The sequence below is a fragment of the Phodopus roborovskii genome, unplaced genomic scaffold, assembly GCF_943737965.1.
Source record: "Phodopus roborovskii unplaced genomic scaffold, PHOROB, whole genome shotgun sequence".
Taxonomy (NCBI): domain Eukaryota; kingdom Metazoa; phylum Chordata; class Mammalia; order Rodentia; family Cricetidae; genus Phodopus; species Phodopus roborovskii.
In genome coordinates, this window is record NW_026126726.1 from 657,965 (window position 1) to 662,591 (window position 4,627).

General features: G+C 44.2%; 1 pseudogene; it reads right to left on the reverse strand.

The window, feature by feature from the left end:
• Positions 1–2,884: 2,884 nt before the first annotated feature.
• Positions 2,885–4,404, reverse strand: LOC127214520 (3-methyl-2-oxobutanoate dehydrogenase [lipoamide] kinase, mitochondrial-like; annotated as a pseudogene).
• Between the last annotated feature and the right edge of the window lie 223 nt (positions 4,405–4,627).

The following is a 4,627-nucleotide window of genomic DNA, read 5'->3' on the forward strand; positions in this document are numbered from 1 at the left end:
TTTTTTGTCAAGACGTGGATTTTTTTGTCATCTTCTCTGCTCTGGTACTAGCTCTTTATAACATTCTTACCTCTAAATTGGTAAGACAAATCCAATGTCTCCTTAGTCCTTCCACCACTACTTGGCTAATTTCACCTGTCTCATTTATCATTTATCTCTTTATTGCTCTACTTATCTAGGTATCTCTCTATCTATGTATCTATGCATCTATCTATCTATCTATTTGTCTGGCTATCTATCATATATCAGCTATTTACCTATCTTCTTTATTTATATCAGTGTTATTTTACAGGAACTGAGTTATTTTATGTTGTCCAGAGCAGTGGCTTTTTCCTACATCAGTACATAAATTATGGTGTTGATAAAACTCAGACTCCGAACAAAGCTATCTTGGTTATTGTTGGAAGCTTTGGGTAGATAGGATGAGAAGAAGGCTGGGGGATGATTGCAAGTCTGTCTGACTTTCTGTCTTTTGTATTTCAGCATTTTTCTGTATACACTTACTCTTCTAGAACTAACACTGAATTCCTGGGGAGCTGCAAATTCTCTACCTTCAGAATTCAGAGAACAGAGGCCTGATTCGTCATCTGTGGCTAAATGTAGGAATTCTTTTATTTATGTTTGAGTACATGAGAACTGAGTCCAATAGAAGCACAACAATACTCAGGAATGTGTTGGTGTTCTGCCTTAGGGACTATGTGACTTTTTTTGATTTTTTTTTTACTCTCTCCATATTTACATATCCTCCCCTGTCTCTCCCTTCCTTCCTTCTTCTTTTCTTTTGTTTTTGAAACTGGTTTCGTCTTTGTACCTTGAGAGCATGTCTTCAAACTCACTTGGTAAGCCAGGCAGAACTTAAAGTCAGAAATCAACCTGCCTCTGCCTCTGCCTCTTCCTCAGAAATACTGTGCACCAATCTCCACTGGTATACTCAGATATGGATGTGCCATGCTTTTCACTTAAACATTGGTCGAGGAGGGAAATCCTTCATTGCTGATAGGATTTCAGTTATTTTCAGGCTTATGAGGAAAAATAAACTTTGTTTTGTATTCTTTATATTTTCACTTGTTTTTTTTTTTTTTTTTTTTTTTTTAAGACAGGGCCTGTCACTTTGTCTGTGCTCAATTATATGTTGCAGGTCTTCTTTCTGAGAACAGATATGAAAGCATTGAGGTCCTAAAAAATAATTTACCTTTGCTGATGGTGTTGCTCTTACTACAAAGCAGAAACAGGGCAAGCCATGCATGAAAATCCAGCCCTGGCAAAGATCAAAGAGGACCTTGCTTGCTGCAGGGCTTAACAAAGATTGGCCCTACTACTCTTGTACTTGTAAATATGCATACATTGTGAATTTTTAAATCATTTATATCCTGTTATTCCTCTTGTCTCTCTCTAGCTTTTCACTGAAATATTTCCATTTGTTTGTTTTTGGCTTTATCATTTTTTTGTGTGTATGCATCTCATCTGCCTCCCTGCCAACCAGCATACTCAGTTTGACCATGGATATTTTCAGATTAAGAGTTCAATTTTTTGCAAAAAGATAGTTTTCAATTTTTCAAGACATGATTTTTCTGTGTAGCTCTGACTGTCCCAGCACTCAATCTGTACACCAGGCTGGCCATGAACTCATAGATACTCTTAGAAACAATAGTTACGATGATGGCATGTGGTGATATTTCCTGCTACATACTGGGTTTTCTTTCTTCCTTATTTCCTTGCTTCCTTTCTTCTCCCACATCAACTTCTACTTTCCTTCTACTTCTCCTTCTTAGACCTTTTCTTGTTTTTTTTTTTTTTTTTATTTTTCTTGTCATCTTTCTCATTTATTTTTTCTCCTTCTTTCTTTTGTGATTTCATGATGAGGCTTCTCTATGCAGCTTTTACTGACCTGAGGCTCTGTTGAACTCAAACTCATGCAGCTTCCTGAGTGCTGTTGATAAAAGCTCACATGGCCCCTGCCCAGTAATTTTGCCTTTCAAGTCTTTGTATCAATCTATAAATTAATTTTTTAAATTAATTTCCCATTTGTCTTTATGTCTGTACACTCCAGGAAATACAGATCCTCTGGCCTCCCTACACAATCAAAAATAATTAGAGTTAAAATAATTAACCTGGCCTTAGTACATGCAAAAATCAAAAATAAATGAAGAATATCAAAGGGAACTTGGCCTGGTGATCAGTGAAACTTCATGTATTACTGGAAAGCTGAACTAGTCTAGTAGTGTATGTTTACACAGAACAAACAAATTGTTGTGCTTGTTTGAACTTTGGTTAGTATGTGAAGAAACAGAGATTCTGATTCCAAAGTGAGTCTTTCGTTGTCCACCTTTATTTATTTCATAAAAAAAATATATCAGAGACCTGGGTGGCATGTAGCTTGTATTGCTGGTCCCACAGGCACACATGTTTTGTATGCATTCTGCCTCCATACTCAATCCCATTGTCTGCTGGCATATCATACATGTGCCGCCCAGTCTTCTACAAATTAAACACACACACACACACACACACACACACACACACACCACACACACACACACACACACACACACACACACACATTAAAGATAGGGCCCAGGAGCATAGACTATCAATAAATTCCAGAGGTCACTTGGTGGCATGTAGTGCCCTCTTCTGGTAAAAGGGCATACATGCAGACAGTATACTCATGCATAAAATAAATGCATGAGCATTTAATTTTTAAATTATTATTATTATTATCATAATTAGCATTATTCTGATCATTCTTTTTTTTGGTGGGGGGGGGGGCCAAGAGGGCATTCAAAATGCAAACTTTAATAAACAGCAGGTCAAAGGATTCCTCGAGAGTGAGAATAGCAGAGCTGGTTTTAGAGGCCTCAGGGGCTCCTGCTTCCTCCCCCTCCAAAACTTGGAGTAGGAAGCAGTGAGCCCTGCTGAGGAGGAGTGGTGCCCAGCTCCATGGAAGTCCACCTGTCTGAGGCGCTAAGCCCCACAAAGCAGCAGTGTGTGGAGCATAGTGGCCCCCACCAGGCCCAGAAGGTTCTAGGAGTGTGGCAGGCTAGCAGGCCAAAGTCCGCAGTCAGATCCTGAAGCTCTCCTCCCGGCCATCGATGTGGCGGAGCCGCAGGTAGACATCTGTGCCGATGCCCTGCAGGGACTGCAGCTGCAGGGAGCCACCGAGATACTCCGCATAGGCCCTGGACGTGGGCAACCCGAAGCCAAAGCCATGCATAGGTCCTGACTGGCCGCCACTGTGCATATCCAGGTGGCCGAAGAGAGGGCTTATTCGGGGGTCCTGGTTGCTGGCCTCAGCTGTGGTGAAGTGGTAGTCCATGACCCGATCCAGGTCTTTGTGAGCAATTCCTCCACCCCGGTCTGAGATCCTTATGATGAGATAAATATCATTATTGGCGATGGTGATGACCACATCTGGAACGTTGTAGGGAGTATCTAGGTGACTCTCCATGGTGGCTCTCATGGCATTCTTGAGCAGCTCAGGCAGGATATAGTCCAGTGGCATGGGAATGAAGGGGAAACGGGCAGCCACATGTCCATTGATGCGAACTCGAGGGCATTGCCGTACTTGTGCTCACACAGGCGTCTGGCAAAATCCACCCACTTTTCAATAATCTTCTTTGGTGACAGACGAGTGCAGATGATGCCAACAAAATCAGGCTTGTCTTCATGCAGTGCCAGGTGGTGAGTAGCCAGCATTCGGATCCCAAGTCTTGAAGTCAGAGTCTTATCCAGGAAGTACCTGACCAGCTTCTCATCCTCTATGTGTTTCCGGCTCTCACGGAGACCCTCAGCTAACAGGGTCACCACATCCTTGTGGTCGTCCAGCAGCTGTCGCACCAGCTGGCAATACTGGGCCTCATCGGCCTGGTCCTTGATCGGAGGGAAGTCTGTCAGCTTCTGGAAGGCCCGTATGTATAGCTCGTGCACATGCAGTATGGTGGGATTGCAACCAATGATGAAAGGAAGGCTACGGAAGCCCTTGATGCGGTGAGCAATCCTCACTGGTAGCTCTTGCTGCAAGTAACGGCCACTTTTCAGAAGGTGGCTGCCATCCTGTGAACGACCAGAATAAAGCATCATGGTGGGAGTGAGGCGGACTGAGGGCTTCTCTGCTGCCACGTCAATGGCTGACTGGTTGTAAAAGGAGGTGACAGTCTTGGAGCGTTCCCTGGCCAGCTCTACATGGTGTGTATCGGTGACTGATGTTGAGCGAACCCGGAGTGACAATGAGGACCCCAAGAGGGGCCGAAGTGAAGGCCCGCTCCGAGGGGCACTGCCCAGCACAAAAGTCAGTATCATTGTCCTGCTTCTTTGTTGAACTAGATTACCACTATAGGGCTGAAGACCCGACAGGCAGCGGTGACCCCAAAGAGGGGCAGAGAGAGTGGGCAGGGCTTTTCTCGGATTTCAGGGATGTGGATCCCTCGAGGATGCTGACAAGCACAGCGCCGGCACAACAGCTTCCATCCCAGGTCTCTCAGGTACTGGACAACCTCATTCATGGGGTGTATCTGACCCTTAACCAGCATTATGCGACCCGAGCCCTTGAAGACTGGCCTGTGTCCGTGTGACAAGCATAACGTGCCGGAGAACAGGATGCATGCAGCAAAACTGCGGTCCCAGGTTC